General features: G+C 34.3%; 1 pseudogene across 1 annotated transcript in view; it reads right to left on the bottom strand.

Annotated features, from left to right (window-relative positions):
- LOC118185076 (neuropeptide SIFamide receptor pseudogene) overlaps nt 1–13,782 on the bottom strand; it is a 74,658-nt pseudogene extending 60,876 nt beyond the window's left edge. The window contains exon 1 of the transcript XR_015042378.1: nt 12,457–13,782. The product of XR_015042378.1 is annotated as a neuropeptide SIFamide receptor pseudogene (transcript). The remainder of the gene's footprint in view (nt 1–12,456) is intronic.
- Nucleotides 13,783–14,076: the final 294 nt, after the last annotated feature.

Below are 14,076 nucleotides of genomic sequence, written 5' to 3'. Positions count from 1 at the left end.
GTCATTATATCGTTAGATAATATCGATATCAGATTCTTCGAGATTCTGATACTGAGAAAATGCTGCATATTTACTAGCAATGGTACTTTGAATTCTAAATCTTGACCATTCGCGTTTTCAGGAACATTATTTAATGCTAATTATAACATAAATAGCGTATACAACTAAAGACGCAACGAACCAGATACCGTATGTGTTGCTTTCACTAAAAGTTATTTGATTTTTGTTTGGTTTCATTTCATTAACGCAGGTGCTATCTGCAATCATATTTATCAGAACTAAAATATGCATCACACATACACATATATAAATGTATATTTATTGGCATCTCATATACATGTACACTTTCTCGAACGAGTGGTTTAACACGCCCAGCTAAATTTCAAAGATGAGTGGTTTCGAATCTCGGTTGAATTTTCGCGTTACTCTCTTCAAAAGTCTAGTGAATTTCTGCAACATCAGGGCAAAATCCGATACCTATGTATATCGACAGAATTTGTTCTACAGAAGTGACAAAAATGTCATCATAGTTTAAACCGTTACCTATGCGCGCACAGAAACAAGAAGAAACAGAAAACATTATAACTGTTGATATTCTTTCGTATATATACAAAAACATTTTAGTGAAATTATATATGAAATTGTAGCATCTTTTGTATAAAAGTAACCTGAAATGCCTGAAAAAGTGAAGCTCTGCCGGAAAAAAAAGGTAACAGGGGTAATCCTGTTTAACTTTGAGGTAAATGGCCGCCTTGCTAAATTGGCGCGATGTTGCCAAGCTAACAGTGGCTTGGCGACTAATTTTTGTCGCCAAATGACCCTAAGTCGCCAAACCTGAGAATCATTTGGGAACATTTTGGTACGGTCCCTGTGTAACTGTAATTAAATATCTGTAACTGATACTTGTATATACGAGTAACTTTAGCCGAATATGCCCCCCCCCCCCAGTAATTTCGAGAAATGGAAGGTATTAGAGATTTCTCGGCGGCCGAGGTAAAACTATGTATGTCCGGAGCCAGCATCAGTTCGCAGCTTTAAGTTCGGAGTTAGATTTGCGGTAGCTCCTGATTGTGCGCTGTCATACTGAGAAAAAGCTATACGAGTACATTTGTGGAAAATTCTAGATTCTGTAAATTGTTTCTTTTGTGAAAATAAATTTTGTCAAGCTATTATCTGGTTTTATGTGCATGTAATCTATTACGAACCCGTATGCATGCAACAACATTTCGAAACTCGCCGAACAAATAACACGTAATGCATGAAAATAACAAAAGTAACTGTTTAAATTTATTTTATGGAAACTATATTCCATTGAAAACTCGTTTCATAATGTAACCCTCATTTTAAAACATTGCGCGATCTTGGTTACCTTTTACCAAATAAATTTGCTTTCAATAGGAGAGAAACGTAATCAAGAGTAGCGATGTTGTTTCAGTTACTAGTGTACATAGGTTGTTTAAGTCAATATTGCCGAGACGCGAATCGAAATCTCTGAAATTCAAATGGGAATTGATTACTGGAGCTCTCGTTCCAGTTTGAGAGGATATAATTATTATGGTCTCGTATTCCTAAGCAAGTAAGCAGTGCTACAGAAACTACAGATATTGTGCTTATTAAACCATAAGCTTATACAATTCATGCATTTAAAAGCTGAGCTTAAGTCTGCAATCAAAAGCAGTGGTATTGTTTTAATTCCGAAGTCATGAGAGATTGTAGATTTAAAGCATTCGCAATATCTAAGTCTGAGATTTGAATTCCTTTTACAAGTGAAGATAATCAGGGATTTTTTAAAACGCATGATGGTTTAATTTACCATGCAAGTTCTAACACAAATGATTATTTTTGAAGCAATGTAAAAATGTCACGTCAGTAAACTGCATTTTACTTCAGATTCAGTATCGCAATACCGTGTGCGAAGATTACAGTTACTTGAAATTCGCAGTTAATTAGAGAGCAAATTAAAAACATAGGAAATAGAAATAATTTCTGTTATAATTAACAAAAAAAGACTCTGAACAATTTACCTGTATTTAAGCTTCTGAATTTGGAAGATTAATTCATTTGGTTGTGTAATTTGAATCATCATTAGAAATAAGAGAAACACATTACAAATAAACGAAGAATAAGCAGCAACAGAAGTGAAATGATCTAGTTATAAATGACGCAGCCCAACAGGTATAGCGGTTAGCATCGCTGACTGCCGTGCAGAAGAGCCTGAGTTCAAATCCCGCTAAATGTTTGTAAATGTATAGAATCCGTGCGGCATGGGGGCACTCTAATTATGCGGCGAGCCGAAAGTCCTCTCGAGAGATTAGTGGTAGGATACCCTCGGATCCGTCCGCCCGGGGTGCTCTTCATCAAAATTACGGACGGAACTGAACTAAGTTGCACTATCTCGTGTAAGGTCCTCGAGGTTGCTGCCAAAGACAGGCGTAATCTTGCGCTTCTTGCACAACAAATTTCGTCGGCTTCGGTTGACTATGAGTCAAACAGTGAGCATTAGTCAACAACAACAAGAAGTTATAAATGTCTAAGATCATGTGGTACCATCGCTAATAATCAACACGTTTCCTTTTGTACTTTCCGTGGATTGTATTCCGTGGACTATTGGTTTGTAAGAGTTAATTTTTCTACCCTTCACTATAAAAACTTATCTCCCCTTAAGCAATGTTCGGCTGATCCGCATTATGGTTAATTCATTCTCGGATAATCGATTATTAACTGCATCTGAATCGTATGTTCTGAACCAACTTTTATCACCCAGAGTTCCCTCGAGCTATAATTTTCCGTGAGAATTTGCAAGCTTCATATGGAAATCGCTAGCATTTTCGCAAAAACTTCCTATTTGCAAGCAGTTATGATAAATAAGCTAATCCTATCTAAATATATGACTATTCATATGAAATACTTATACGGGAGTTCACTTGAAATTAGTTAAAATCCGCAAGAGTTTTAGGACTTAGCTATGCAGGACCCTTAAAAAATGAATGTTATTTTAGGGGTTCTGTAAGAATGAAAAGTTCAGAAACACTGCGCATAAGTCTGTAAGGCTGTGTTCAGACGGCGGCGTAAAGGGCATAGAGGCGTAGTCATAAGGGCATAAAAAAAGGGAATTCCGTTCACACTTGCGAGAACGGGGTGTAAGCCGTGGCTAATGGGAGAAGCTAAATCTGCGCATGCGTGGATGTGTCTACAACTTTCCTGCGCTGTTCTCCTGTTCGATTGACTTCCCGCGTGCGCTCTACTTATTTTGTGACAGCGAAATCTTCTGTAGAACGCCGCTTCGTTTCATCTTCGCTCTGATTGGTCGATGCTTATCCCAAACTCGGCATAAGTTTGAAAACTTTGAACACTACGCCACGAGCCCTAAACCAGATTTTGTGACGTAGCACAGACTGGTTGCCTTGGCAACGGAGCTCGGCTTTAACCACTTATGCCCTTTACGCCCCCATCTGAATGAAGCTTAAGGCTCCGTTCAGACGGTGGTATAAATTTCATAAAAGCTTTAAGCCGTGTTTCGAATCTAGATAACCAGACTTTGCTACGTCATAAAAACTAGTTTAGGGGTATTGGCATAAAGTTCGAAGCTTTTAACTTTATGCCGACTTGGTATAAGAGTCGACCAATCAGAGTCAATGCGCAAAATCTGTTGAGCGGGAAAGCAATATACATATCCACGCATGCGCAAATTTAGCTTCTCTAATTCGCTACGACTTAGACAGTCTCGCTGCTGCGAACGCATTTTGAGCCTTATGGCTGTGTTTCTATGACATTTATACCACCGTCTGAACGGAGCCTTATGTTCCAGTACAGTTACACAGTGACTTAACAGGGTTAAGGAATTTCAACGAATCTTCCTCAATATTTTGTCCATGTTCAAAATCTATGCATTTTACTGAGTAATATTTTAAAATTAACATACTCTAAAGCCAATAAAATTGCCAAAAGCAATGCTTACACAAAAAAGAGTAGAATATATATATATTTTTTTATGAAGATGAAGTTCTGAAGCTACATGCAATTTTTTATAAATGAAACTCCAATTTAAAGTTCGGTGATTGTTTTCCAGAATTCCTTTATTTCAATATCAGTCAAATATTTCTACACTGTTTCCATTTTTCGTATTTACATACATTTTCCATATTTAAGGGAAACATTTGCTGAGACCACCAGAACAAAAAACACAGTCTTCGTTCCTAGGAGACGAGTTTTCTGAAATTGAAGTAAATTCGAACTCCATACCTACTACTGCAATATACGTTAATTTAGTAATTCGAAATCTACCAGGGTTAAAAACCAGTCGTCGAAAATAAAATAAGTAGTTCGTAATTAAAAGGAAGAAACGCTAAGTGAAAACGGGAAATAAATAGCATGGTGAAGTGCAGCAACCCAAATATGCCCAGTCATTTCTTCATATGGCAATCACGAGTATAGCCACACATATGCATTTTGATGCAAATGATTTGTAAACTTCCTCTCTCCGTTGAATGCATATATGATGTTGCGACAGCTAGCTGACAAGCCACATGCAGCCTACGAGATCAGTTAGAACTCCTGCAGGCCAACCGAGATTAGATTAAAAATATGTAGCATTATCGACAGTATTTCCGACTTTGAATATACTGACATTTCTAATCATCATAAGTTTGTTTAATATCTTAACATACATAGGTGTTTGGTATTCCATATGCGTAAATAGTTTTTCAGTTAACATACTGTACATTCCACAGACCTAACATATAGCGTGAATTGATTCTCCAGGATGCACGATTTCGCCACCATTGCTTACGCTATATGTTTCATTATTTAGTATTGTTTAGATTATAACGTAAATGATAATGTATACGTAATGTTAAATATTTACTGCACATAACGTGTTAACTAAATCGCATTCAGTATGATATGATTATCACCATGGTACTTACGCATTAACGCAATCACCTTAGTAAAATTCGCCAGATTTTCAGAATGTGCCAAACTCTGGCAGCCATGCACATAACCAATTCTTCACCCAACTATCCTCGTAACAATCCTTCACTCAAGCAACGTCGCCATTTTGGTGTGCGTTCTTTTTTTTGTTGTATTCCAAGTTTGAAAAATTTTTATAAGCAAATCTTGACCATTTTTGCCTTAAGCTTAGTTTAAAGCACAAGCTTATAAAAGTTGCCAGCAATGAAAGAAACTGCGATAAATTTCTGCAAAAATACAGAAATTTTCTTAAAAATTCTAAAACGGGGAAATGCGTTTCCTCAATAACCTTTGTTGCCGAGGGTTGTACGAAGTCGAGTCTCTGAAATTCTCTGATGATTTTTAAACGAAAACAGATCGCCATCTACTTCGGGAGTAGAACAGCGCCAAAAAATTACAGAAAGATTTGAAGAAGAATGTAGATGTTTTATTTTTTAATGTATCATATATTCCTTAAAAATTCATATTTGCATTTTAAACTGCTAAAGTATGCTTTCTTTTCATATGTTAATAACGTTTAACGATATCGATAAACATCGTATCGTTAAATCGATAAACATAGTTTGGTAATGTTAAAAAAAAAAAAAAGAAAACGCGAAAACTACCAATATGCACCCGATATGTAACTTACGCTTTTCATCGGTGTAAAATCGCCAAATTGAAGCTGGTTACGTTCATACGTAAGTACCATCGCCATTTTCAGGTAAACAGGAAAGGAAACACAAATATTCAAAGACACATTTTTGAAGACAGTTGCTATAAAAAAACTATGTTACCTGTTTACGTACGTTTGTGATAAAAAGTGAAAACATTTAGTGCCAGGTTTGCAAATAAATTCTGCGAAAGATAGGGAAACATTCTTTGCAAAAATGAGATTAATTAAAATTGTAACAAATAAAATCTTGGTAACGGCGCATTAAAAATTTTCATATAGTTAAATTATGCTTATAAAGTTAATCCTTTTATTGAAAGGGGTTATCGAAAAAGTATTTTTATAAAAGTGATGTTTCATAAACGTGTAATTATATTACGTAGGAGGAAAATGTATTTTTGGGCAGTCAGAATACATTTATTTAATAAAAACAGCGTTCATTTAATGCGAACTTACTAAATTAGCTCTTTTCGATGGTATAGCAGGAAATCTCAAAGAAATTTGAATTTATTACAACACTAATTAATAAAAATTTTAATAACAGCAAATAGATGCAAAGGAATTCTTTAAAGGGTTCTTTTTTTCAATCTAAATAGAATATTTAAATACGTGCTCTGCACTTCGAGGTTTTAATTCTGCTACCAAGAAAAATTGTGAGCTCGAAAGAGGCTAATGGCTTAGAAGGCAAACGCCAGGCATTTCTAAATAAATACTAAACACATAATAAAAACTGAAAGACAATGGCTCATTATAATAATGGAATTGGCTGTGATATAGTTCCTTAAGTGTTAAAGAATTTGCTTATTAATATATATGAGTTTGTTGAAAGGGAGAATAAAATGAAAGTACAGGGTTATCCAAATTAAACTTCCCCCAACTCAGAGGCCTGTGCAGAGTGTTGTATGGGTCATAATGTGATAAAATTTTAAAAACAGACACTTCAGATAATGCGTTCGAGATTTATTACACAAAAAAATTAGTACAAGAAGTTGACGATAGGTGGCGCTGTAACACTAGTAATGTGCATGTTGCAGCAACGTGATTTGCAGAAATAAAGCTTCTGCGCAACGTATCCAAAAGACGAGCCCTACAAAAGTGGAAGACAGGCCTTGCACAGGCAGTTGTTTCCAGCTCGCTGATGCAATGGCGACTTTGAAAGACAAAGCTCTGTTAGTGACTAGTTCTAGTTTCTACCAGAATGACAAGAACTCCAGTGATAAGAGCATTCCGTCGGCTGAAGATCTTACGCCGAGGACCAATGACACCACGCGCTCTACGAGACATGATGAAGAAGTTCGAAAGAACGGGAGAGCTGGGAGTTTTACCAGGTAGAGGACGACAGGTTGTGGAATCTGCACGCGTAGAAGACGTTGCTTTGGCGGTCGTGGACCCCACTAGCCAATCGCCACATGGTGTTGTCAGTGTGCCAACTGTTTCTCGTGCTGTTGATATGCCCTATACGACCTTCTGGCGTGTGACGCATCGAATCCTCGGTTATTTTCCTTACAAAATCCATAGGCGTCATGAGCTGTCCGACGGCGATCCTGTAGTTCGGGAAACATTTGCGTTGCAGTTCCTTGCCAGAATGGTAGTCGATGCTGCTTGGCCGTGGAACATCCTTTGGACGGATGAGGCCCATTTTCACCTGAATGGTGAAGTGAATACGCACAACTGCCGCATTTGGGCAAGTGAAAACCCGCGCGCAATCCATCAAGTGCCCTTGAACACTCCAAAGGGAACTGTATGGTGTGGTTTCACTGCAACATTCGTCATTGGGCCTTGTTTTTTTGAAGAGGTGACTCCAACAGGGTTAAAAACCTGCTCTGTCACAGGAAAACGGTATCAGGACATGTTGACAAGGTTTGTGATCCCTGAACTGCAACAATGTGGCCGCCTCCAGGACACGATATTTATGCAGGATGGTGCACCTTCCCATATTCTTCGCTGCGTTCAACAGGTGTTAAGGGCAACTTTTACCGATGCACGTGTGATCAACCGCTGTTTCCCTACAGCTTGGCCTCCCCGCTTGCCTGATCTCACGCCATGCGACTTTTGGTTAAGGGGATTCTTAAAGGATCGAGTCTACCGAGAACACCCATCAACCTTGGCACATCTGAAACACGCAATTATTCGACATGTTCGTGGAATTAATGTGCACTTACTGCGTTCCGCTGTAGAACACATTGCTTTGCGAATGGAAAAAGTTGTGGAGAACCACGGCACACATATAGAACATCTGTAGAATGTCTTGTTGATCTTCCTTCAGCGCCACCTATTGGCAACTTCTTGTACTTTTTTTTTTTTTTTTGTTTGTTTGTTTAAGAAATCTCGAGCGCATGATCTGATGTGTCTGCTTTTAAAATTTCATCACATTATGACCCATACAACACTCTGCACAGGCCTTTGAGTTGTGGAAGTTTAATTTTGATAACCCTGTATATATGGACTGTGTATGTAAAGTCATTCTTTATAAAGTGTATCCGTTGATATAAATGCCATAAATAAATTAATTGTTTAAATAATTAATCTCACGTTCTTTTCTTTTATAAGATGTATATATATGGTTGGGTTCTACGGGTTTGTGGATTTGGAATGATTGATGACAACACTTGATGAAGAATCAAAGCACAATTTATTACCCAATACTACTCAGAATAGTTTTAAAAATACGTTTATAGTCATTCAAAAACTATGACTAACACGCTGAAACAATCATCAACACAGCCTTCAGGCTATAACGGGAAAGACAGCTTCACGGTAAAGCGCTTAAGTACAGCTCCCGACTCGGTCGATCACTAAGCTAATCTCTGAACTCAAATCATTAAGCCGTACTCAAGATACTCCTCGTACAGACAACAGGCAGGGTATATAATCTTTTGACTTGCCTTCGAGATCATTCTCGGTAACATCAGTAAGTAATTGCTTTATAATAATGAAATTGTTATACGAATAGATATAATAGCAAGGAAAATCTGCTGTTGTATTATTTATGTATTAGATCAGAAAGCTGAAGTTTTGAGTTTTAGCACGTAAATCATTGAAACATTATATATGCGAATCATATAATAATTAAACATTTGCAATGTAGAATATACGTAAGCTCGAAGATTCATAAAAGTTCTTAAGCTGTATTTCGCTATCAAAATTCTTAGCATATACGAAATTGATGTTAACCATCCTTAACTGTTTCATACTTAAATCGAATATTTCTTGTTAATATAAAGGGCGAAATAATTTTAGAACCCGAAACCTTACAGGAAGTATTATCTTTTTACTAAAACATGAAAAGAAAATTGTCATTTAAGTTAAAGATCCATCATTTTGACGTAAAATGACAAGAGAATTTCGCCAACTATCTAGTTTTCCTTGTAAAATCAATTTTTGCGATACAGCATGTCGAAGACAAATTGAGTCCCTCCTATCCACTTAGGCTGCACCTCAACTATCATAGTTTTACCTTCATCTTTTTATGTCTAATTTAAGCTTTTCATGGCGGCTGGAACATACATATTGAATGCGATCACAATATTAAATAAGGCTTAAAGAAATGTAGTCCGCTATGGGGATCTAAATCTTGTTACTTAATGCGGAACAGAATAACTATTTTGTGTAGGTCACGGGAAACGAGTAAAAAATGTGACATGACACTGAAAATATTGCATTCTTTTAGCAATACAAGATGTTCGAAAAAGTGGCAATGAACTGATTATGTCTTCAAATATTAATCCTAACATTAAAATTATGTGAAAATTGTTCCGATACTATACATGAATGAAATTCATAAAAATCAAACTATAAAAATCTATTTGTTAAAATATCTTCTTACAGCAAGCTAGTGGTTAGCAAGTATGTTTATCCACAGTAAAATATTCAGCTTCCTTTAATGATTTAGAAACGTTTCTTTACTTTTTATACGCAAATTTCCATGAGATATAATACCTAATTAATAGATACTTTTAGGCGCTAGCTACAAATTTAATGGTGAGAGATGTTTTAGGAAATTAATGAGTAATAAAATATTAGTATTGATTTTGTGATTTAAATAAACATCCCATGACTATATTTATGTGCAAAATTCGTTCTTACGCCTCTAACAGTCATTTTTGAGGGACCACATACAAATTTATAAAAATGACACCTTTGTAAGTTTGCAATTAGTAACATTTTCGCCATGCTTTCATAAGTTAAAAACATATATTCAAGACATTTATGCGTAAATTTCGTTCAGATGCACTTAATAGGCTTTTTTGATTAGATGGCTATATATTTAATTCAGTAAATAAACAATTCGAAAGATATTCGCCATGTTTTCACTATTTAGAAACAAACATTTCAAATGTTCACGTGCACGTAAGAGGAATTTAATTAAAAGGCTTTTGTTTTAGGGGAGAAATAGTTATTTAACATGGATTAATGTTTCAGCGAATTAATAATTAGTTAAATATTAGCTATGCTTTCATGATTTAAAACCAAACTTCTAATACATTTCTTTTATACTTATAAACAACTATTCTGTACTTTCACGATCAACATTCTTTGAGATACATTTAATTAACAAGTTTTATTCAGGGCTTAAGTAGACTTTTGATAATGGGTAATTTATCAGTAAATTAACAATTAACAAAATATTCGATCTGGTTTCCTGATTTATAATGAATATTCAAATCATTGTTTTTATGTTTAAAACCCTCTAAGCAGCCCTTCTCTAAAAAGCACAAATTTTCCAAAACTACCATGAGAAAGAATTATTTTCTTGATTTTAATGTCAAAATGCCCGAGTTACTTTATACCCGTATTTTAAGATGCACGTATATATACGTTCTTATAGTAATCACAAAATATATTCTAGGACATTTATGTACGGCCTTGCCAGTCAGTGTTAAAAACAACTACACTAACAACATTATTTGACACATTTTGTTAAGAGACTATATGAGGGTCTAATCAGAGGTTTTACAATGAATGATGTTTCTGTAAATAAGCAATTAATAAAATATCCGCATGAACCACATTACCGAGTTATGTTTTATTTAAAGCCATAATACGTCAAGAAAAGTCTTTATTTATAAATTTAATAATTGCTTCCTCAATTTGCTCTCAAATATTTTTTGAATTACCTCCAAAAATTGTCTGGGAAAATATAAAGAGATAACAACACTTTTTACGACAATCCTTCCCTCTTACATTCCATCACTGAGTACAATTACATTTCCAAACATTTCGTTTTAAATTCTGCAGATAAGTTAATTTTAATTTCCTTCCTAACATTGATCTTAAAATACCTAAATAATTATTCTTTATTAAATTAAATTTAAAATATTATGTAAATTTTAATCTAATTTTGATTTTGTATTTAACATTTTAATTTTAAAGAATGAATAAGTTTTGTTTTTACTTTTGAATTTGCGTTTAAAAAGAGTGTCGGGGAATATTTTTTCTACAGTGAGGATCTCGTTTATCTATATTCTTAACGAGTTACTTAAATTGAAAAGATAATCTTACTAAATTTATTTTGTTTATGATAGTCCTTTTGGCTTAAATGGACTAATATATCTCTATTAATTGAGTATTGTTAGTGACTCTAGCTGTAGTAGAAATATAATTTGGTCCTACTTAGAAAAAAAAAGACAAAACACTCTCACTTTATTTAGTTTTTGTAAATTGAAAGTAGATTGATTTGTTCCCCTTGACAAGTCAATTAATCTGCAGTCAATGACTTTTTCATTACTTACATTTTTACTTTTGTTATTGGTATCTTTTCGATACCAAAATCTTTTCGATTCAGAATTTTTTTTACAGATACTTCATGGATTTTACTGCACTAAAAGTTTAGATAATACTAATTTAAAATATTGATTACAGTACTAACTAATTTTTTTTTGTTATAATAATTCATGGTTTTAATTGAATGTCTGTTCCTTGGAGATAATATATAAAAAAAGTTTTCTAATAATAAAGTTTTCGTTTATTACTTAGCAACTTTAGCACAAGATTTAGGCCTATTAATTTACTCATAATCACTTATATATGTAATATTTCTAAAGTATAGAAGAGGAATGAGCTTGGAGTCGTTGTGGCTTATGGTGAAGAATTACAGACGAAGATAACAAAACATGAACTTGACGAATTCACAATCTTTATTTTCACACATATGAAATCACCTCCGTAGATATTTATCCAATCATAATGAAATCCGATACATTTCTATGATTCAATCATAATAAAATGTGATAATTTTCTCTGTACATTGGTTTTGAACAAGAAATGACTCAGGCATTTTACAGTAGCGAAGCGAGGAAATATTAGCAAGGTGGAAGCTAGCAGAATAATGAGGTAATTAGCTCGTCAGATGTATTTATACCAAAGTAGGTGCGATTCTAGAAACAAACTATGATTGGTTAATATTAGTTTTAATTACTCTTTCCCAGTAGCGTTACATAACATAGAAAAATTTCGAATTTGGGAAAACAGCTGAATTTAGGGGGAGAGCACCAAGTCTAGAATGTTAATTTTGAGATCGACAATTATTTTTAAAGCAGCTATCATATTTTATTATATATTACATATATATACTGCTATAAGAGGTAAACTCGGTAATATGGTTGGGAACAGTTCTGTAAAACGTTTATAACCATATTACTGAGTTTACCTCCTATACCAGTGTTGAATCTACTGCACTCAAGAGATAATGTTATTAGAAATTTCCGTTTACTTAACCGAAGTCATCTTTATCGAACATACTTTTATAAATTATTTCCCCAAAATGGTGCTTTTCCTTAGGAAAGGTTTAATAACAAATTTATAATTTAATACTGAGTAAATGCAAATGTACTTACGTGTCACCAGGTTGCTTGTTAACGTAGCAGGAATGCAAAAAAGAATAACCAGCATATCAGCAATAGCCAAGTTCACGATGAAATAGTTCGTTACAGTCCTCATTTGCCGAATTCGAAGTACAACGCCTACCACAAAGACATTGCCAACGAACCCCAACACGAAAATAAACACATAGGCAGCCACAAAAACGGCACTGATGAAATTGGAGTGTCGAAAATAATTTCCAGGGTTCACGTTTAGTATGAAGTGGGAAGTGGCGTTAATAAACAAATAATTGTCTTTGCCTAAAGTTTCCTGGACGGGCATCGTAGTTGATGGATGAACAGCTCTGTTTGTGGATCAGAACACGTATACTGAAACCGAAATGTTGCACCACTGGGTCGTTTCTTGTATTTTTATGGTACGAATTAAAATTGCAGTTTATATCTTCTTTTTCAAAAGAACATATTTCTGAAAAAGCGCAAAATATTACTTCCGATAAAGTAAAATATGAAAGAATTAAAATTATTATTTGAACTCTCCTAAAACGTAACACGAACTATTTATCCTTATTTCAGCAAAATGTTTTCAGAACTGAAGGACAGAAACACGTAAATTCTAGTAAGCGATAACTTTTAAGAGAACATTTGTACCAAAAGAATTCTCTTTAAATTCTTTTCAAATTACAATTCTTGTAGGTTTTTTGAGAAGTTTTTCTTACTGAACATATACCTCAAAAGCACAAGTTTATTTTATCTTTACTTATCCTACAGGCTGAAACTAAAAACTCTTTCCTTGATAACAACAGCAGTCAAATTCTTACTTTTATCCCATTTATTTTCTATGGATCTTAAAATTCTTCCAAAGCATACTGAGTAATTTTATTGAAATTTATTGAAAAGCAGAATTCTAAAATAATCTCTTATCACTTACTTCGCTAGAAAATACATTTGTTTTTCTTAAATCCTCCTTTGACAAAGTTAAACTAACTTCGATACTCGTTAAAAGCAACTTTTCAAAAAGAAACGTTGTAAACAAATTACTGCAGACTTTGACGTCTCGTCTGAAATCAGTTCTTTTCAAACACTTCAGTAAAAGAATTAATTTTAATTGCCACTCATGTTCCAGCTGTAAGAGCAAATCCATGTATTTTCGAGAATAAAGTTTGTTTTAACACACAATTCTTGTTTAAAAAGCAGTTTTCAGAATTTTTCTGAAATTAACGACGAACTTCGAGAAGCGACATGCACTTGAAGCTCCATATAATTAGCACGCGTCCAGTCAAATAAAATGGGCATATTTTCCTAACTATGCCTCCAGACGTAGCCTCTTACACGTTTCCCTTACAGGAAATTATTTCGCTGTTTATTTGATCAACTCACCAAGGCCTACTTTTCACGTCTCGTATGCAGATGTTTGCCACTTGCAACTAACAAATCATTTAATTGGGTCACTGGCAGATGTCAAAAATACTGCTACTATAAACCATTTGAGAACATTATTTTTAACGTTTTTGCTTTCATGAGAAAGTTTAATTTTCTTGTACGAAGAGGAAGGTCATTCACAAATAATTTGTGAAAGTTTATAAGATGAAACATACGTTTTATATATATTAGTATATTAATTTAAGATCATGGCAT

This window comes from Stegodyphus dumicola, chromosome 7, assembly GCF_044657685.1.
Source record: "Stegodyphus dumicola isolate Sdum_Otavi_A_Nest chromosome 7, ASM4465768v1".
NCBI classification, from domain to species: domain Eukaryota; kingdom Metazoa; phylum Arthropoda; class Arachnida; order Araneae; family Eresidae; genus Stegodyphus; species Stegodyphus dumicola.
The sequence above is the reverse complement of the archived record's forward strand: the minus strand, read 5'-3'. Positions and strand labels throughout refer to the sequence as shown.